The sequence below is a fragment of the Cibotium barometz genome, chromosome 35 (genome assembly GCF_041138505.1).
Source record: "Cibotium barometz isolate CiBa-2024 chromosome 35, ASM4113850v1, whole genome shotgun sequence".
Lineage (NCBI taxonomy): Eukaryota > Viridiplantae > Streptophyta > Polypodiopsida > Cyatheales > Cibotiaceae > Cibotium > Cibotium barometz.
In genome coordinates, this window is record NC_141080.1 from 34,344,084 (window position 1) to 34,366,699 (window position 22,616).

Sequence of the window (22,616 nt, forward strand, 5' to 3'; positions counted from 1 at the left end):
ACCAATTGTAAAAGTTGAGAGAGTAATTAGCCAATTAATAACCCTCTGTTTCACTAATCACTATTTGTAACCTTTTTAATCCAATTAATAACCCTCTGTTTCACTAATCACTATTTGTAACCTTTTTAATCAGGTCATAATTAGATCCAAAATGCATAATTGCTCCAACAAACCACATAGCAACCTTCTCCTCTGTGTGTATCACATCATTGCTAAGAAAATTTTGAAGTTAATCAACCACCAAGCTTGTATTTGACCTCCACTTATGCAAGACTAGCAAATTTTGCCCTGTTTCTGGCCTTCAGGCTGCGCCGCCTGCTATTGGAGGGATTTGGAAAGTTGGTTGTGACTATTGAAGCTACATGAGGGTTCCCAACACTCCTAGGCATGCACCAAGCCACCAATTGGTTGATTTCTGCAAGAGACCTGCATCATAATTAAACCTCTATTCTCTGTTTTTGTGAGGGGTTCAAAATAGTATTTTTCCAATCACTCCAATGCATCAAACTTGCTCTAAATTCACTCTAGGGCTTGCACATGAGTTGCCAACACATTCCAATTTGCCAAATACATGAATCTTTGCCAGATTTGCAACCATTTTCCTCATACATTCACCACTATTATCAAGCTTCAATGGAGAGCTTGCAAAACAAAAATGTTTTTCTTTGCTTTGGGCAACTCAAATCTGATGTTGTTTGTGTTTCTGCACCTACAATCCGCTCAAGGATTGTAAGCCAAGCTCTCAGATTTGGTGAAAATCAGTGTGCTCCAAGCTTCACAGCTCCAATGGCAAGCTCCATAGCTTTTCTTCATAGCTCCAATGGCAAGCTCCATAGCTTTTCTTAACAGCTTCTTCTCCCTCTTCTCTCACTCACTCATAAACCCTAATAGAGGGCACCAGGCTCTGATACCATGATGAAAAACAAGTAGAGGGAGAGGAGACACACACACAAGAGCAAACCCTAATGTATTAGTCAAACCCTAACCATAGAGGAAGCCATGTCCCATCTCACACAATACATAAAGCCATAATCCATAAGCTACAACACACTACATGTGTTTTGTCCACACACAGCTAACCCTAGCTACTGTCCACACACTATGACCAGCTGGACGCGGTCATTTATGTCTCACACATGTTACTATCTAACGTGCCAGCACATAGTGCAACTGGCACAAGCTGACATCGAGATTGAATCTCAACACAGATGGTGCCCTTGCGATGGATGCACGAGAAAATCAAGTCATGAACCATATGCATGTACTTGTAAACTTGGAGTTCGTGAACTTCTTCAAAAAGTGGAAAGCACAAGATGAACTTTCTTAGCAATACATTATCGATGTGCTTAATTCGGAGTTCCCTGTACCACATCGGCCAAAGGCCTAACACTTTCTGAAATATAATAACTTTTTGAGCTCAATTACATTCTCCACAATGTATGTGTTTCTTATATTTGTGTTTGTGTTACAAATCTAAAACTATGACTTTATTTTAATAAAAACAAAGAGTTGAGGTAGATTGGGGAGTCCTATGCAAACTCCTCAATCTACCCTAGCTCTTATTTTTTTGTATAGAGCTTTTGCTGCTGATGAGCAAAAAATTACAGTGAAATATCACTACTGTGAGCAGTAATATTTTGTTGCTGAGCAGTGAACCCATGTTGCAGCAAAAATAGTAGTGTTTCAAGCAATGAAAATGGCCTAACATCTACCTACCCTTCTAGTTATTAAAAAGCTGCTTTTTTTGTTGTTGCTAGACCCTCATTCTATTGTAGTGCAAGAAATTGGGACCATGTAGAGACCATTAAGAAGAGCAAAAATTTTCAAAGAGATTGTGCGGTATTTTCATCAGCGAGACGAACAAATGAAATGGACATGGCCACTAAGAAAGACATCTTCAATTAGCTAATCCTTCATTCATCATTAAAAGATTTACAAGATATAGCTCTAAGGCACTAGAACGATGTTCAAACAACACTCATAGCAAATATTCGCAACACTCTCCAAAGTTTGAAGAAGCCATGGTCTGGGGATGAATTATTCTTGAAAAGGTCTGCCAAATTATGATGCTCTTAAACTCAAAAGAATCAAAGGAGTTAGCTGGCCTCAAACTCACTGATGTCTATAGGCTACTATCTTTTGACAGAAGGAACTTTTATGTGGCAAAATCTTGACTAGAACTTGAGAATGACAACTCCATGTTGTCTTTTTCCACATGTCACAGGAAACAACCAAGAAGCCACATACTTGATGAGGTAAAGAAGCGGGTGGTCACTCTTTGGGGACAATTGAGACTCATGTGTCCCCTAACAAAAAGGACATATGTCAAAAAAGAACTTGTTGAAAGAAATACATCAAGCACCCAATTCATCTACTAGATGTATCACATGTATGCCTATTGTATAATACTGGTGAGTGAAAGTTGGAAAATTTCTCACTAGCTAAATAGTAATGGCACCCAAATATAGATATATGCCTAATAATTTTATACATAATAGTTGTTTAATAAATGCGCATCTAATATTTACCTAATAGTAGTGTATATATCTTCAGAAGCCTATCTAATAGGTAACTAGCTATGCTAGTTAATAGATATATAGTAGCTACTTAACAATGTGTCGGTAACTAAGACCTGATTAATAGATGCTCACCTAACATATACATAATAGTTGTCTAATAGCTATATATCTTTTAGATATCTAATAAAGAACTAGCTGTTTTAACTAGTAGCTATTTAGTAGATATGAATCTAATGGAAACCTTAGTTCAATAATAGTTGTGCACTTAATTTATAGCCGATAGCTATCCAATACCTGTATATAGCTAGTACCTATTTATTAGATGTTGTGTAACTAACTAATAGATGTGCCTCTAGTAGCTAATAGCTCTATATATCTAGAAGATAAACAATTATTAGATATCATTCTATGAGACATAGAGCTTACTAATAACTCTATGTCTCATAGAATGATATCAAATAACTGTTTATCTTCTAATTTAAAAGCTGTTTGATAGCTACCTAATAGCTATTGATAGCTAACTAATAGTAGCTATTGATAGCTACCTAATAGAATTATATCTAATAGTAGCTATTGATAGCTATTGATAGCTACCTAATAGCTAACTAATAGTAGCTATTGATAGCTACCTAATAGAATTATATCTAATAGCTATCTATCTTATATCTGACTACTAGTTGGTCATTGCTAATAGCTGTACACAGTTATTAGGTACCTAAAAGCTAGTAGACATAGCCTCCTAATAGCTTACTCATAGTTGTCTAATGAATGTTTAATAGCCACCCAATAGTTGTCTGCTAGCTCATTGATAGCTAAACAACATTATAATAGCAATTTAATTGCTGTCTAATAACTGTGTAATAGCAACCTTATAGTTGTTTATTAGCTATTTGATAGATACCTAATAGAATTATATCTAATAGCTATCTATCTTATATCTAACTACTAAATAACTGGTCATTGCTAATAGTTGTAGACAGCTATTAGCTACCAGAAAAATAGTAGAGACAGCCTCCTAATAGCTTACTGATGTTATCTAATGATTCTCTACCACCCAATAGTTGTCTGCTAGCTTATTGATGGATCCGCACTTTCATTTAGACAACTTTCTTGTTACTGGAGTGCATTCATGCATGATCAATGGATAAGATGCAATCACAAAACACATGTGACAAGATGGAGCCACCATAAGATAACTCCAACTGACGATGGAAACAGTGATGAAGAATTTGATGTGCCTACATATGAAGGGGATTATGAAGAATTTGATGCGCCTACATATGAAGGGGATTATGAAGCACTAAGCGAAGCACTCCAAGTAGGAGATAACTTTGCTTTCAATGCTGAGGAGGGAAATGAAGAAGGCATGGACTCCTACTTGATCAAGTGCACAAGTATAAAGGAGTAACTGAGAGTAGATGAGGAGGGCAGTTCGGGTAATGAAATTGAAGCAGGGTCCTACATTTTTAAGGGACTCTTTTATAAGAAGCTAGATGAATCTTGTTGTACAAGTTGTTGAGTAGAAATCATATGGTCTACATATACTCTCATCTTGTTAGATATATTAAAATTCCTATGACACATGTTCAAGGTGTGAGGGAATTGTATATTATCTCACCTGAGGTCTTTGAATCTATATACAATAGCATGCCATGGGATTTGTAAACTCATCTTTGGTTATTAAGTATATTTTACATTTTGGCTTCAATCTAGCATTCAAAAGTGTCAAATCAATTGGTGAACAAATATTGTCAATCAAAAGTACATATCAATCCACCTATACACAAGTATTAGCAGCTATTAGCAGTTCTTAACAATTTTGAACAAGTCATAACACATCTATACAACTACTAACATAAATAAAGCTTTGCATTATATATCATTGCACATGTGCATGATAGTACACTCTCTACATATCCATTAAGTATTAACAGCTATTAGCAGTTCTTAACAATTTTGAACAAGTCATAACACATCTATACAACTACTAACATAAATAAAGCTTTGCATTATATATCATTGCACATGTGCATGATAGTACACTCTCTACATATCCATTATAAAGGAGATGAGAATATATTAAATTACATCAAAATGTTAGACCACAATACAATCTATAGCAAAACACATCCCCATAGAAGCCCTAATTTCTTTGCGCGAGAGATCCTTGGCCGTTTGTAGAAAGGTGTATCACATACCACCTTGGTTGCCTCTTTCTCTTCTCTTGAGCATCCCTGCAAGTGTCATTGTGTGCCATCCACATATGTCATCCTTGGTCTAGGGAACTACACGGGGCCTACCACAACATGTTCTCCAATAAGTGTGATAACCCTGCAAATCTTCTACATTGCTACATTCACCAAAGACATCACCTCTCCCCAACAAAAGATCTTCTATCCAATGCTTTTAGGTACTTCCATAACCATGGGGCCAGCTTGTAAGTAAGAAATGGTTCACACCATGAATCACTCGTGGAGCCAAAATTTGGTATAATATAGACGGTGCCAGGCACATTATACAAGCAATTATATAGAAGGTGCCATGCACATTATACAAGCAATTGTAAAGGATATCATTGATAAGCAATGTGTCGTCATCAAATTGATTGTTTCTCTCCCAAAAATCATCAAGATTCTTGAAAAACACAGGTTTCTTGCCATGCAAATGACAGCCTTGCAATACATCACAAGATCCTTACCCAATGAAGCTTGTAATCACACCACACAGACCTCGAAAGCAACTTTGAGATCGCTCCACAAAGTTCTTTTTCTGTACAGGAGCTCCATATGAAGACTCTAAAGTTCTTGTAGGCCCACAACAGAAATTTGACAGCAGAAGGGCGCACAAGGAAGTAAATTCTCCTTGGCTTTAGCACCAAAATCTGCTGATATCCAATATGCCAAGATGGTAAGAACAACTCTTCTTGTAGATCCACCTTATGAGGAGTGAGAAGACCATTGAGGTCAAGAATTAAAGCATGAGGATTCTCCTCAACAACACTGACTGGGGTGGATGAATTCTCCTAAGGTTCTTCAAGCATCCATGTTGGATCATTCAATTCGAAAAAGCCCATGCACAATAGCTTTACTGGAATACATGTCTTAGCTTTTTATAGCACATGTCTTTGAGCTCCTTCCGCTCCTTTAGCCTATCATGATATGGGTGATATGGGTGACATGGGCTACATAACTTGGGCCTCATCTTGTGCTTTTTGGATTAAAAGCATACTAAATCCATGCTCATTTCTCTATGGATGATTGCACACACAACATCACATATCAGGCAAGAAACTCGACACTAAGAACAAAATATTACATAGGCAAGTACATATTCAAGTACAAAACGTGATGTATACACAAATTGAAATACGCAATGGTTGCACTCAGAATCATCAAATGTCAAAATACCAATACATTATTCAATGTTACATTGGCTCTTGGCCGAAACATAGTTAAATAAATGTATTTTGGGATAATAAATTACCATCATCATCATCATGGCTTTTAGGATCATTATGCTCAGGAGTAGTGTCAACACCAGCAATGGTCTTTATCGCTTTCAGCAATAGTATTCTTCATACTTTCCACACACAGGTGTTTCCTTAGATACTTCCACAACTGGATTATGTGCATTCGCATGAGCTTTCTTGAGCCTCTTGGATGATGCTTTCTCATGACTTGGTTTCTTTTTCTTTGCCTGCGTCAAGCTTTCTTGCAAGGTGTCCGTGACATGCTTCGTCTCGACATAAATTCATGCACATAGACAGGATGGCATTTTAGGCAAGAAACTTGACACCAAGCACAATATTTTACACTACACAAACTGAATTGTCAAAATGGCAACAAACCAATGTATCATTTAATGTTTTCATAAGAATACTTTGAAACGATGAATCACCATAGCATGGCTAACATGCTTAGGATCACATGCACCCTGAGATGCACATGTGACCTTCCTTGGCATTTGCTTTCCTTCACTGCCTTTCTGTCACTTTGCCTTCTTCAAGAAGTCCTGCAAGGTGTCTCCACATGCTTTATCCACATTACTTGGTATCTGTAGGTCTGTACCAATATCAAGTGACCTCTTTGGTGAAGATACTGCCAAAACAATAGGAAACATTCAACAACTATCAAAAAATCTAAAAGTATTAACAACTAACACATCCATCAGCATGTATTAGCACAACACGCATATTAAAAGCCTATGCATAGCTATTTAGGAACTATTACTTCAGCTAGCAACTATTAATAGAAATAGGATTTACCATAGCTACTAATAACTATTACCAGAGCTATTAACATCTATCACCATAGCCAGTAACATATATTACTATTACACAACTATTATCACACCTAGGGGTAGCTATTAGCACAACCTGCATATTAAAATCCTATTAGCACAACATGCATACCCACAGCTATGAGCACATCTATTGGCAGCTATTAGCATAAGCATATTACAAACTAATAACATCTATTACACAACTATTAGCACAGGTGTTGGTAGCTATTAGCACAACATGCATATTAAAAGCCTATGCACAGCTATTAGCAAATATTACCTCAACTACTATTAGCAACTATTAGTAGAATTATGACTTACCACAACTACTAAAAACTATTACCATAGCCATTAACATCTATCATCACAACCATTAACAGATATTACATACCTATTAAAGCACATTTATTGGTAGCTATTAGCACCACAAGCATATTAAAACTATTAGTAGCTATCAGTACCACAAGCATATTAAAACTATTAGTAGCTATCAATAGCTATGGGTAACTATCAACATCTACTAGTAGTTAGTAGTTATAGGTAGCCTCAACATCTATTAATTGCTATCAATAGCTATTAACAGCTACTAGGCAACTATAAACATCTAATAATACAAATGTTAGCCCAATGACTTGAGAACCAGCTGTTCGCAGAATTATTTGGGACATACCTGGTTGGTCAGGTTCTTGGACATGGGTTTGTAATCAAGCAAACATAGTCTTTACAGCATGAGGGATCTGCTAGCAATTTGTTGCTAAGCAACAATCCTTTACGATGGCACAATATGGCAAAGTAGAAGATGTGTTATGGATGATTGCATGGTAGCATACAAACACCCATAACCATCTCATCTTCTAACCCTAAGCCACATGCTATACAAGAACCCTCAATGGTTATGTCTTCCTTTTCTGATCCCCTGTGTCTATGAGGTGTTGGCAACAATTGAGGGGCTTTACCCTGTTTTGCAGTTCAGACAGGCTATGGTTAATAAAAGCCGTGTGCTCTCTAAAGCCTTCCATAAGCATGGATTTGTGTTGCAACTTTTCTTGCATTTCCAATTAAGCACATAATCAATTAACATGTTGAGAATTTGAGGTAAAGTATATAATACAACTACATCCTGGTTTGATGTACCATCCTCCGCAACACCAAGAACACTTAAAATGTGCGTATTTGCATTTATGACAGCGGTGCAACTTTACACGCCTCTCCTTAGGCACATCACCGCTTGCTTCAAAGTGTATGCCATTCTTATCATGCATCCCTTAGGTGTTGCAAAAAGGTGTCCGTCTTTGAAGAAACCTTCAAATACACTCATGCTTGCTCCAAATCCATGTAGATATCTGATATTTCATATGCTACTTCCTTCATTTTGATTTGCACACTGGACAACATAGCTTGTGCCAACTTAAAATGCTGAGGACAAATGTGTGCTCAGGTGCCTTGGATGAACCACCTACATACTTTGACATGTTAACTATTTCACCCTTACTGATATGCGATGACACTCTTGCCAGTTTGTTTGGAAGCCCCTTGTGTTTTTTCACATGATTAACTGAGTTCTCAACCACCACTGCCCAAGCAACCTAGTGTGTAGTCTTGTCGGTTGCCAACTGTGCCAACCGACAAAAGCGAATGCCTTTGCAAACTATACTGCACCCTTACCATCCCCCTTACCATTTACAGGTGACTCCTAGTACACCATGTGATATAGCATCATGAACTTTTTGTAAAACTTTAGCTAAATGGTTCAAATCTTCACCTTATGGCCTCTTGTTCATAGCACCGTAAAGATAGATAGCCGGTCTTTCTCTAGAATATCCAACAAGTGTGGGCGGTCCACTCCAATCAAACTAAGCCCATATAATTCATGAAGGTCATGTCATGTTTGATTTTGGTGTATGGAGGTGGCACCTACTTGACATAATCAGCAAGCAAATAATTAGTTGAGAGAGCCAATCTATTAATAGCTTGAATGATGACAAGCCACATAGGAGTTCTTGAGCCAATCTATTAGTAGCAACCCATGATTGAATGATACGGCAATCAATGAAGAAACAAAGCGGCGTGTTAAGTTGACATCAAGAGCAAAGAGAATCTTAATGGTGAGGCACATTGCTGATGCCTCATTAGCTTACCGTAGGGCCATTAGCTAAGGAGCTGTTCCAATAGCAGAGAATGTGCACGCATGCACACAAGTACACTTGTCAAGATTGCAGCGCGAGGATACGTACACACTATTTTTCTTTTTGGTGGAGAAGGAAGGTGGTGAAAACTTGACACAGCCCAATGAACACACGAGTGAAAGGACGTGCACCTAACCGTTTCAAACAATCATGCGGAAGTGGTTCTTTAAATTCTTAGTTTTTTACAAAATATTTTTTTATTCTTATTTTTTTTGGATTTCAATTTTTTCCTATCAAAAGATTTATTAACAAAGCTATTGAAAAACAGCTTCCTACCCATAAAATTATAGCACCTATTCATGCTTCTACCCTAGGATTTTTGGCACTCATCCATCTACTCAAAGATGACAAGTAGTTTGTACAAGGGTCTTGCTCAACATACACAATTATAAATCTTCTGTAGTAGCGTTTGACATGTCCCACAAAACACTAGACATCCTTGAAGTTAGCGGATTGTAGAATCTCCATAATTAATTCATCTTGATCTTATTTTAGTATAGATATACCAGGTTCAAAAAAAATGTGGCCTAGTATTACTCCATGCCTCATTCAAAATTGGCATTTTAGTGGGTTAAGGGATACATTATACAGTCTGCATATTTCTAGTACCTTCCTAAGTTGCCAAATGTGTGCTTTTCACTTAGAATTGACACAAAGGTCATCCACCATGAAAACCTCAAAGAACTCCCTAAGGTATTCCTTATGTGTTGTACACATAAGCCTTTGGAAAGTTCCCGGGGAATTGGATAGGCTAAATGACATAACTCTTTACTATGCATACCATTCTATGGCAAATGCAATCTTATGTTGATGTTTCGGGTCTATTTCCACTTGGTTATAGCTCCAAAACCCATCAAGGAAGCTATAGGCCTCCTTGCTTACTAATCTTTGTAGCAGCACAAGAGCCATCGCATTATGATCCTTCACTGTGGCTACATTAATCTTTTTGAGGTTAACATAAACTTGTATTTTTCCGTGTTTCTTAGGCAACATGACTATTAGGGATAGCCATTTTGTGTGCTCTATCATGTAAATAAATAGAGATTTGATGAGCTTGGTAATTTCATCCTTGACCATTGTGGAGTATCTATGCCTTGATGGGATATACCCCTTCCACAATGGGAATAGTGTGTTTGACCACCTCCAGGGTACGCCCTTCATCATGGAAGTATATTTCCAAGGAAAAAACTCTTGGAATTCTATGAGTAGGTCAATGAGGTATTTTTCTTCTTCTCGAGATAGGTCCTTTCCAATGTATATAGGTTTGAGATCCTCATGAGGTCCTTCTATGTTGACCTCCTTAACTTCAGTCGGTCCAACATAAGATGTTCCAGGATTCCTGTTAGGGTTCTCTTTATCTTCTCAAAGTGTACAAGTCTATCACCCATATTATACATTTTGAAATTATTAGGCACCTTTCTAAGGTCATCAAGTGTAGGCATTTTCTTGCACGACATGCTTAGCTTCTTTTTCAGCATATGCTCTAATTGGTACTACATTAAGATTTAGCCTCCATGTCCACTAATCTAATTGGTACTACATAAAGATTCAGCCTCCATGTCCACTAACCTAATTGGTACTACATAAAGATTCAACTCCTTTTGCATGGGAGTCTATGGCTTCAACATATCAAAGCCAATGGTCTTCTTTTCCTTCCTAAAGAGATGTAGATCATCTCTTTTTTGTCTTTTTAAGCCCCAATCTACCACCTCTTGGTCGTATGGCAGATATCGACTTCAAATTTTGGCACACATTTCATTGGTGTAGCACTCAACATATATTAAAAACTTGGCACATAAGTGCACATCATTCATGAGAATCAATGCATATAGGGATGTTAATAGTCCGAGGCTTCTAACTCAATTTCTCAAGTTATTTCTAAGCGTGGCAAGACATGAAGATCATGGTTACAATTGTGTCTAGCACAACTTTATATAGCAATATATCCTTTGTGTGCTTTATTTCTATGGTTAGTCTTATTGGATGGATATCGTTATTTTCCATGGCGATGCCTCAAACAAAAAGACTTTCCTCTTTATGTGAGAGACAATGGCCTAGAAGTCTACGGTAAAAAAGATATGTAGGTCCTTGCTCATCAGAGGTAAGGAGACAAACCTATTAGAGTATCTATCTAGATTCTCATCCTGTTTTACATTTACCTTTAGGAGCCAACTTTTCCTTTTACCACCTCTTTGTGTTGGTTTATGTTTAGGGGTGGCTATGTGAGGCTTGGGATCATCCTTAACCTTGCCGGTAAGCTCTTGTGCTTTCGCCTTAGGTTACGATTTATGTTCTCATAGTGGAGGGGCCTTTAGCTCTATTGTTGATGGGGCCTTTGGATTGGGCTTAGACTTTGCCTTAATGGTGGTCTTAGTTTGTGGCTTTGGGTCTACCTTAAGTTCTAGCATTAGAGTCGTATATTTGAGCTTAGCCTATGGCTTAACTTCTTATGCATAGGCCTAAGGTTTCGGCTGCTATTTAGACCATGCGGGGACCCTCTTACTTGGAAGTGGCGTTAGACTTTGGAAGTTGGACCTTACACTTAGGATTAGGGGCGGGCTTTTATGGTGGCTTGAACCTTTGGCTTAGCCTCATGCTAACCCTCTAGTTGTGCATTGTATTGTGGTGTTGGATGCTAATTTGGAATCTTTAGAGGCCCTTTTGGTGGCTTGAATCTTTGGCTTAGCCTCATGCTAACCCTCTAGTTGTGCATTGTATTGTGGTGTTGGATGCTAATTTGGAATCTTTAGAGGCCCTTTTGGTGATTTCTTTGTCAAGATTACTATCTTTGGATTTGGTGGAAGCATGATTAGGAAACCAAACTTTGCTTGTGGCTAAGAGACCTGTTCCATCATCCATGGGACCAAAAGGTATCATAATTACGTTTGCTTTGGTGGAAGCATGGATTTCTCAAACTCATGATTTAATGTGTCCCAAGTGAATGTATCTACGTACATTGAGAAACTCGGCAACAGCAAACAACGACCAAGACCCTTGGTTACAATTTGGGCACATGGGAAAAATAGAGTCTAGCTTATTCGAGGGGGCATGTGGCACCTTTGTATATGTACCTATATCTCTCTTTATTACATGTGGCTGCGGACGTTCCAACTAGGGGTAATCAGATTGGATATTCAAGGTGTTTGGTGATACGGGCGTTTTCATGGCCTTGTTGACAGATTTTGTACCAACTGCCATCATGGATCTTTAGAACTTCAAGTTTTTCTAAATCATGTGCGTTTAAATCATTCCAAATCATGCGCGGCTTAGGTGCTATGATTTTCTCAATGGTTTGATTTCCAGGTGTGGCGGTGTACGTGATCCAGATATTTGTAAGGCTAGATTTAGATGCGGAGTAGCCTCTAATTTATCTTAAAGAAAAAAACCATTGCCTTCATGGGCTCCCATGTCTTTTCTTGATGCAATATGATCCCTTTGTACACTAGAGGGTTTCTAAGTCCAAGGAGAAATCTATTCAATAGATAAGCATTGCTAATTTTGTAGGCTCGCTTGCACGACATGTTACGTGCTTAAGTTGCATGAATTGATTGCAAACAAAATCTCCTTCTTCTTGCTTTGCTTTGTATAGTTTCATCCAAGGGATCCACCTAGGGCCAATATTGGTGTGTGTCGTGATAAAAACCTCCTTAAGCAACAGGTGTAGCTAGCTTTTCCTAGAGTAGGTGCTTATCTAAAACATTAGACCATTTTTTTGTTAAGGATTATACTAAGACAAAATATTTTGTCTACAAAATTTGTTGTCTCATTTAGTGTATTGCACACTTTCTCTTCAAAGCAATATGGTGTAAGGGTGAAAGCAAGGGAAGGTGGTACACTTTTGGTACTTTTTTTGCATTTCAAAAAGCACATACGTTTTTTGAATTTCCTATGTGCTCCAAGAGTTATTAGTGTGATTCTAGTGCTTTGAAGGTATAAGAGATCCTAAAAATGTCTATGATGACAGCTTTTGAGACCACATTCCCTTCATTTCACCCATAAGGGATAACATGTGATTCTAGTGCTTTGAAGGTATAAGAGATCCTAAAAATGTCTATGACATAGCTTTTGAGACCACATTCCCTTCATTTCACCCATAAGGGATAACATGTGCTTATGTATCCACTCATCACCTTCCACTCATCACCTTGGAAATTTGTCTTGCCTTTCAAGATTTAGCACTTAGGGTGTGTCTTACAAAGGTAGGTGGACTTGGTGTGATAGGTCCGCATATTTTCTTCCTAGCACTCTTGAGATTTGAAGCATTTCAAATGAGAAGCCTAGTATCTGGTGTGCCATAGCTATGAACTATTTACAAGTGGAATGGGAAGAAATGGGAGTGACTTGGCCTAAATGATTCCGTTATAAGGGAGGACAACAGGATGAAAGAGAGAGAGAGAGAGAGTTGTATTAATGTCTCTCTCAAACATTCATGTCAGGGAGAGAGAGAGAGAGAGAGAGAGAGAGAGAGAGAGAGAGAGAGTTGTATTAATGTCTACAAAAGGCCAAAAGGACCTATGAGACCAAAAGGTTACATCATGCCCATGGCATACATCATCATATGGTACTGAAAATAAAAGAAAGTAATAGGAAAATCTAAAGCTATAGTGCTAATCCTAATCCAATCACATACATCAAGAAAGAAAGCTACATTAACGTCTACTAATTTAGGCCATAATGACCTATGAGACAAAGAAAGGCATTACATCATAAAGTCCATGGAATGTCTCATCATGGTAGTGAAAAGAAATACAATGCAAAATGAGAAAAAAAAAGAGAAAAAACTCCAGCACTATCAGAGCTGATACAGAGAGCATATAACTTACCTAATACCCTAAAATCCTAATATTTCCCTCATAGGATGATGCAATATATGATCCACAAAGGTTCGTCTCAAAGCCATTCAATATTGCAATCCTTTGGAAAAGCCTTTAGGTTGGGTGGGTATGCCATGTGCCTTTGTGTTGATCTCTTAAATTCCCTTTTCTCCTCTATCCTTAACTTTCGTTCATCTTCATATTTCTCAATCCACTTTTCCATCATAGAAGTGTTAAGAAGACAAAATGTAATGACCTTTTTGCGCACGGACTCATCCATCTTTCAAATGCATCCTTTTCCATGTGGCACATGTGACACCATTAGTTCATCCTCATAGTTATGCATGAATCTAGGCATAGATGGATGAATTTCTTTCAAATATTCAAATATTTATATGAGGGATTTGTGCACCAACCATCCGTTTGCCATGCTTCCTTCTAGCCTCGCCCTTTACCTCACAAATCCCTTTAAGGTTTTCATGAAGCGTTCAAGAAAGAACATCCACCGGCGCTATAAACAATGCCACATATAGCCACCTCATCAACCAAATATACTAGAAGGTGTAATTATGTTGTGAGTATGCTTCTTGGAAATATTTCTTCAATCTTACACACCGCCTCAATTGACTCAACACGAGCCTTCCCAATGGAATCTGGATGAATCTCCTTTGACACTATCCACCTAACCAACAAAAGAAGAAATGATAAATTAAAGAAGAATAGATAATTTCAAACCTATATGTTATGCCAAACTCACAAATCTATAATTTTGATTGGAACTCATCTTGTCAGTCCACCTAATTTATAGATGGCATTCCGAGCTTTCTCTTCTCCGCACCCACCAATTGATATTGGAAGTACGAACTAGTGAAATCAATTTTTAAAAACAATAAAGATCAATATAGAGTCCACACAACATAAACCGAGGAGTGCCTAAAAATTAAATATGGTTATGTACCTACCTGCATCCTCGGGGGGGTCGCTCACAAAAAAATGTGAATATCACGTGCGTTCAACAGAAGCATATTTTTAATTTATGAAACTTATAGAAATATATTTACATAAGGGTATGATTTAATTTTTTTTTAAAAAAAATTACATATTCATAAAGAAAAGGGGATATTATATGGATTAAAAAATTCACAGATAAGGGATTTAAAATATAGGCCTTGAACGCACGCGATAGGGATATTCTACATAGAGTGACCCCCCCGAGCCTGCATCATCTTGTGCCAATCATGTGAGTTGAGACCATACAATCGATGCTCACCCTTCTTTTTTGTTATTACAAATTCACTCTTTAATGAGTGCATTACACCGGTTGGTGTACAAAAGGATACATTTTCTTTTCCTCTTGACTTGTCAACATCCATGGTTCCTTTGGTAAAACCACCTTATCATTGACTCATTGATGCCACATTCTTAAAAATGTGCATTAGATCCAAAAGATGATTTATTCTTAACTCTATCCAATATGGTAGTGACTGCTGTGATGGCAGTCACTCTCCATCTCTCATCCCACTCTCTACCTCTCCACCTTTCCTCAAATGGCATTGTAGGAGGCAAATGCCACATGGCTTCCCACTCTGCACCTCTCATCACAATCGGCAGAGAAACCTCCGATGGAGTATAATTAGGGTGGTTTGGAGGAAGAAATCGATGATGTTCATCATACTCTACTTTCTTTAGTGCATGTGATTGTTTGGATATGAGTGATGGACCACAAATTAGACATGAATTATATCATGTAGTTGTGAGACCTACAAAATCGGCATGTAAGAATTGAAAGTTAATAGACATTACAATACACTAGAGTTATAAATGAATCATTTGTGCATGATTAGATAAGAATCCATTTATGAGTATGACGTACCTGAGAACTCCATATAGCCTAAAAAATCATGCATAGTCCACATCAAGAGACCCTTGACCATTGCATTGCGGCATAAAATTGGACGAGAAACATCATGCCCCCTTGTGAAATTAGACGAGAAACATCATGCACCCTTATTCCTCTCCACAATTGTCGAAGCTCATCGATCAAGGGCTCAAGGTATACATCTATATTCTTTACCTTCTTGTGCTTCCTGGGCACAAGAAGTGCAAGCATCACATGACCCTTCTTGATGGACATCCATGGAGAAATATTCTAATTCACAACAACAATGGGCCATGTGGACCATGATGTAGACGTCAATCCAAATGGGTTCACCCCATCCATACCCAATCTAAGCTATAAATTATGGGACTCATCTTTGAACTCCGTTTATCTATTCTCAATCTGAGCCCAAGCCAATGAGTTAGAGGGAATCCTCATCATGCTATCTTGAATGATGGTTCACATGCCATGTCATTCACTCAGCAAATGGATTGACACCAAAACACATGTTAAATGTGCGAGGTATAATAAGAAAGTGCATCAATACCTTTTATGAAATTTTTACACTTGTAAATTGTATCATGTGCATTCAAGGAGTATTTAAAAATCCCCTTACATTTACATATTTTTATGAATAAGATTACCCCTTTTTCTTCATAAACTTATGGTGTTTTTTCAAAATTGGTTTAAAAAACCCCTCTTGTAAATGTAATTCTATAACTTTTTTCAATTAATATACCCCTCCTGATGAATTCAGGTGCTACACTCACATATTTTTAGGCGAAGCCCCTGAGACCAAGCTTGGAAAGCATTTTTCAAGCATCACTTCTCCGGGCATCAAATTATTTGTTGAGAGCATCTTCTTTAATAATCAGAGTAGGCTATTCACACTATTATCACTCCATCCATATGTTGCTTGCAAGTTGAGGATTTCCAAGCATGCTCGCAAAGTTGAGTAATTTACACGCTTATGCAATGCTGTGTTAGCCTCTTGTGTAACAAATCATCTCTTTTATGTGTTTCAAAGTTTGGTCTCTTCCTCGCCCTCTCTTTAAAAAACATGAGTGATCATCTCCTGCATGACATCCTCTTCCTCTATCTCATGTAGATGAAATCATGGGTCTTCCAAATGTAATGAACATGCTCCACTTTCCAAGTGCTCCTTACGATGCTTATACTCCTTCCTCAAGTTTCCACCAAATAACAGAATAATGAGACATATTGTGTAGTACTTCTACACGAATGTCCATGCCCTCGTCATCCTAATGAACTATAGTTAAAAATGACACTCAACATTACATATGGCAAACCATGAGTTCACATTTCATTTTCATTAGGACCTCAATGGAAGGCTTCTTGGGCCCTTTTATTTGGCAGTTTAAGGGAGTCAAACCTTTTCTCTTAAGAAGAAACGTTTTCTAATTAGAAGCTTCAAAACGGCTACTTTATTCGAATTTGAATTTTGGGAGGAAAATGGAATTTAAAATCTAGCGGATAAAACCATATCATGTAACATATCTATGGAAAGCTCTTGATGCGTAGATCACGGATATGTAATCTCCGCTCAAATCGGAGCTTGTATGTAGAAGTTATGGAGGTCCGAAAATTTTAAAATTGCCCCCCCTCCCTTTTTGGGGAAAAAGTGCACCCTTTGACCACTCTTACACCTCTCTTAAAAACCCAACATTACAGTCCACATGGCAACCCCCCATTTGGCTATTCCTTAATCACCTTGATTAGGCTTGGGCAAATTAAAGGGCCCAAGAAGACCCCATTCACTTCCTAATGATAAGTTTATATACTAACCGAGGAATTGGCAAATCTTGCATCATCAAGTTGGCTGGAATTGGTTCAAACGATTCCCATTTTTTAATATGCTCCAATGTCACTCGACATTCACGTACACAAAAATTCTTGCACATCTTACACAAGAACAAGGGATTCTTCTTTGTAACCACTATGGACCTCCAATTAATGGTGACCCATCACTATTGAGAGACTAGTAAAAGACATCTGTATACCGGGCACCAAAAAACCGAGCACCAAAAGTGCTCAATTACAAAACTGAATATAAATACATCCACTAAATTTAGCAATGCCAATGGTATATGCATTAGTTTACTCTTTGGAATCTACCCAGTTTCACTATAAAGATCACTATAAGCGTCGCTATTAACATCGCTCCTATAAACGTCGCTAGGCCTTGTTTTTTAGCGGTGCTTATAGTGATGCTGAGAAAATTAACTTTTTAAACCTGCGACACTGTCGATCCCTATCTTTCTCTTCCCCAAAAAAATCCCTCCACTCCTTTCCTTGAGTTCCTACACCGACACATCCCTTCCATCACTATAGCTCCCCTCACATGCATTTGTACTCTTTATATTCCCCTTCCCCTTCCATCACTATAGCTCCCCTCACATGCATTTGTACTCTTTATATTCCCCTTCCCCTTCCTCTTCGTGAGGCTCTTTCTCTTCATCACTATATAGCTATGGTGTAAGATCTTAAAGGTATTTTTCTCTTATGTTTTATTCTAGTGCATTTGTTTAGGGTTCTTCTTCTTCTTCCCCTTCCCCTTCCCCTTGCTATTCTCCTTTCTTTTCCTATCCATCACTCTACAAGTGATGGTATAACCTAATTATAGGGTTTTCTTCTATTATGCTTAATCTAATGATTAATAAGAAACACAATGAGATTAAGAAACACCATATTGGGGAATATGGGAATTTTCCACAAGTTTGGGACACGTGGTCAAAAGTTTGGATTAACTATAACTTGAACACCACTAATCCAAAATGAGCGCTTTATAGCTCTTTAGATTCCATTTTTCAAGCGCTTTCCAACGATAGGTCATATGATAGGGTTTTGAGAAACTTATAAACATGTTATCCATGTCCCCTTTTTTAAGTATTCAAAAATGGGAATTGGGAAATTCCCAAATTCACTAATATAGGTGTTAAGATTAATGCATAGAGAACTAACCTTCTCCTTTTGCTTCTTCTCCTCATTTTTGTGTCTATGCTTAATGTGTGTTGGCCTTTTGTATGTTTTTTATGTTTGGTAGTTAGGTAGAGTTCATTAAATGTGTTGCTAATCACTCTTTTACCTTTTTACATTATGTAGGTCTTGCACTAATCATCTCGTTCAGCTAGATATATATAGAGGTATGCTCTTTTTTGCTTGTATTCTTTGTTGAGATTCAGGCTCGATTTTAGCTTGTGCTAGCTGCACTATGTCCTGGCATGTTAGGTAGCAGCATGTGTGAGACATAAATGACCACGTCCAGCTAGTCATAGCGTGTGGAAATTAGCTAGGGTTAGTAGTGTGTGGACACAACACATAGTGTGAGTTGTGTATTATGGATTATGGCTTTATGCATTGTGTGAGAAGGGAGATGGTTTCCCTCTATGGTTAGGGTTTGCAATATACATTAGGGTTTGCTCTTGTGTGTGTGTGTCTCCTCTCCCTCTACCTGTTTTTCATCATGGTATCAGAGCCTGGTGCTCTCTATTAGGGTTTATGAGTGAGTGAGAGAAGAGGGAGAAGAAGCTGTGAAGAAAAGCTGTGAAGCTTGCCATTGATTCTGTGAAGCTTGGAGCACACCGATTTCTATCAGATCTGAGAGCTTGGCCTATCAGGTAAGGTCTACTAAACACCCTTGAGCGGATTGCAGGTGATTCAAGCACAAACCTGGCAAATTAAGGTTGTCCAAAGCAAAAGAAAATTCTGGTCCATTGGAGCTTGGAAGCGATATGGTGAAAATAGATGCAATCTGGAAAAGAAACATGTATGTGACAAGGATTAATGTATTGGCAACTCATGTGCAAGCCCTACAGTGAATTTGGAGCAAGTATGATGCATTTGAGTGATTAAAAAATTATTGTTTTTGAAGCTCTCACAAAACAGAGAAAAAGAGTCACTTGGTGGATGAAATTAGAGCTAGTTTTTGGCAAAAATCAGACAATTGATGGGTTGTACACATGCCTTGGAGTGTTAGGCAACTACACATGCTATCAATTGACACTACAATCAACCCAAAATCCCTCAGGAGGAGCAGGCGACGTAGCCTGATATGCAGAAACAAAGTACTTTTTCACCTATTTGCTAAGTGGAGGCCACAAATCAAGTGTTGTGATTGATAACTTCCAAAATTGGCTTAGCAATTGTGTGGTACATAAATTGAGAAGGAAGCTACATGATTGGTTGGAGCAATTATGCCTTATGGAGTTGGAAATGAGGTGATTAAACAGGCTGTCTACTGTGATTAGTGAAATAGAGAGTGATTAATCGGTTAATTACTCTCTCATCTTAAACAATTAGCCTAATTCCTTTTACATGGAGTTAGTGGACATTATTGGTAAGCTAATGAGTTCCTGGTCTCCCAATTTGGACAAGCATTGAAGAAATTAGAGCAATTCTACTACTGGTTTTACTGGTTTTTCTGGTTTTTCTCAAAACAGAGAAGGGGGTTTGACAAAATTGGAATGTACGCACCTTGGTTGGTGTTGATATGCAACATTGAGCTTGTTTAGGTGTCAATGCAAGTTATCCACACTTGATTGAACCACTACATTGCAATTTGGAGCCTTGGAAAGCGTGCCAAAACAGGGTACCCTTGACTGCGTATGCCAATTCATTTTGGATGCAATTAGTTTGATTTTCTACATCAAAAGTGAAGTTTGTTGACTACTTTGGAGTATCTAGAACACTCATTAGAGTGTGGGTGAGCTGAGGAAGGCTCGTTTATAGATTTGGACGTGTGTGGAAGGTGCATTTACATTGAACAAATATGTCTGACAATCCAGTACAAATTGTGGGTGAAAAGTTGGATAGGAAGAACTTCCAGGCATGGAAGTACAGGATCAAAAGCTTTGTGAAGGGAAAAGGTTTTTGGAATCTTATTACAGGTGTGGAGCGCCAGAGCTGGAACTACCCCGACAACTTACACAGCAGCTGGTTCTAGCTCATAAGCAATGGTTAGAAAGAGCATACAGAGTTTTGCATTATCTGTCTATATGTATCTCGAATGCTATACTCATACATATACATGATGCTGAGAATCCCAAGGATGCATGGGATACATTGGTAAAGCTGTTTGATACAGACACTAGTGCTCGTCGCAAGTCTCAGTTGTTTTGCGACAACAAATTCATAATGTGAAACGGAAAGGAAGGAGCATCTATGATTATGTACAAGAGATAAAGAAGTATGCTGATGCATTGGAAACAATCAATGACTCCATGCCTGATGATGATTTGGTAGACATACCTTGCGTGGTCTTTGGCAAGGAGTATAAATCTTTTGATACATCCACTCAGTTCAGAGTACAAGTTTACCAGATTTTGATGAGTTGGTTTCACTCTTGCTTGTTGAGGAAATCAAACTCAGTGACTCCTTTCATGATGCATCTACTAGCCATGATGATAATGGCAAAAATCAGGCTTTCTATTCACAAACAAAGAGGATTTAGAGACAGCAGGAGATTTGCATCACGTGACGGTGGTAATGGTCATGGATGGCAGGACAGGTCACCACAACAGAATTTTTAGTCTACATATGGTGCTAGAGGTGGTCGTGGATATACAGCTCAGAGAGGCAGAGGTAATCCTCGTGGTAGAGGACGTTGGCAAGGCCAACAAACATCTATGCAAAATGTGGAATGCCATTACTGTGGGAAATTTGGTCATATGGCACGTGATTGTTTCCGCAAACAAAATGATTTGAGAGGGGGTAGAGCACAACATGGTGGACATTATGCACAACATGGTGGTGGAAATTATGCATCAAGCAGTAATGATGGCAGTGCAAATCACTTATTTGCCATGAAACATAATGTGGGATCTATGATGTCGAATGGTGAAAGTGCTGACACTTGGTATATGGACTCTGGAGCATCAAACCATATGACTTGTCATGGTGAATGGTTTGAGCATATGAAGCATATGGATGTGAAAGGCTATGTGGAAACAGGAGATGATACCCAACATGCTATCACACATGTTGGAAGTGTACCATTAGTTATGCACAATGGTGAAACAAAGTCTATGGGCAGATGTCTTGTATGTGCCTTCTATTTACAAAAAGTTTTAATCAAATGGTGGAACAGGGTTTACAGGTTCGTTTCAATGAGCATGGTTGCTTCGTTGAGGATTTCAAAAATGGATGTAGAGTCATTGCAAAAGACAAGAAAGAAGGCAGGCTATTAGCTGGATGCTGGGATTCCTCAGTTGAAATCAGCCATGTTCTCTAAAAGCCAAAATGTGGTACAGGACATTGACATGTGGCATAAAAGGATTGGACATATGAATATACAAAGGTTAAAGAACATGCAAGCAAGAGGCATTGTTAGTGGGCTGCCTAGATTCAAGTATGATGGGAATATGCATGTTTGTGATGCCTGTCAATTTGGAAAGTAGGCGAGGTTGCCGTTTCCTAGAGAAGGCATTACATGAGTAGCAGGCCACTTGATATAGTTCATAGCAATGTATGGGGTCCTGCACAAAATCCATCCATTAAAGGCAGCTTATATTATGTGACATTCATTGATGATTTCAGCAGAATGACTTGGATTTACTTTCTCAGAGAGAAAAGTGAAGTGTTGGGAAAGTTTATGGACTTCAAAGCTTTTGCATAGAAGCAATATGGCTCTTGGATAAAATGTTTGAGAACAGATGGAGGTGGTGATACATCTCACATGCTTTTGAGCATTTCTTGAGAAAGCATGGCATAAGAAGGCAGTTAACTTGTAGGTATACACCTTAGCAAAATGGTGTTGCTGAGAGGAAGAATAGAGTCATTTGTGAAGTGGCCAGGGCAATGCTCAATGAAAAGAGCATGCCAGACTATTATCGGGAAGAAGCATGTGCCACCACAGTGTATATACTTAATAAGACACCCACAGCAGCCATACATGGAAGTACGACAGAGATGCAGCTTA

General features: G+C 38.2%; 1 pseudogene; it reads left to right on the top strand.

Annotated features, from left to right (window-relative positions):
- Window positions 1-1,869: 1,869 nt before the first annotated feature.
- Window positions 1,870-2,419, top strand: LOC147618367 (uncharacterized; annotated as a pseudogene).
- The last annotated feature ends 20,197 nt before the right edge of the window (window positions 2,420-22,616 follow it).